Below are 767 nucleotides of genomic sequence, written 5' to 3'. Positions count from 1 at the left end.
TACGTCTTTTAAATATGAACAATAAGAACAATAAAGCATAATAATAAGAACAAACACAAAGTAAAGAGATCTGGTTTAAGTAATATTACTCTTAGTACAGCAACCTGTGATGCAAGAGAGAAGAAGAATCTTCAAACCAGAAGGTTTTTATAAAACTTAAACTTCTTAAAAAACTTATTTATCATCATGGATAAAAAACTTATTCAACAANTTTATCAAGACCCAAATTCAGAAACATACTTTGACTACAACATCACTGTACCAAATCATAACTTAATTAAACAAGGATTAGACAAAACTTTCCCTACAGAAATCTCAAATACTATACTTTCAAAGTTAGAATTCCAAACCTTCCAAGAAACCTTATGTCTAGATTCAATTACAGAATCTACTGGCCAACTTTTTGAAAAACACGAACTAGAACTTAAACTCAAAGAATTATCCCACTTTGTAATTACTTCAAATCACATATCAGACTTCAGAGGTTTCCTTAGACCTTTTGAGGTAAACGCCACTTACCACCTTGGTAACAAACTCCAAATTTTCAACTTTCCCACTTATAATAATCATCATGAGACTGATGATTGGGATAGGAGACACTGGAATTATTCCAGTGGACCAGAGACAGACTAAAACTTTATAAACCTTTACTAAAGGCATACTCCACTCCTGCGGGAGCCCCCCCCATTTACTTGGTATCAGAGCTTATTACGATTTCTGAGACAAAAACTCTAATGGAATATACTTATTTTGATACTTTTACTATC

Source organism: Ipomoea triloba, chromosome 16, assembly GCF_003576645.1.
Source record: "Ipomoea triloba cultivar NCNSP0323 chromosome 16, ASM357664v1".
Classification (NCBI taxonomy): Eukaryota; Viridiplantae; Streptophyta; class Magnoliopsida; order Solanales; family Convolvulaceae; genus Ipomoea; species Ipomoea triloba.
The sequence above is the reverse complement of the archived record's forward strand: the minus strand, read 5'-3'. Positions refer to the sequence as shown.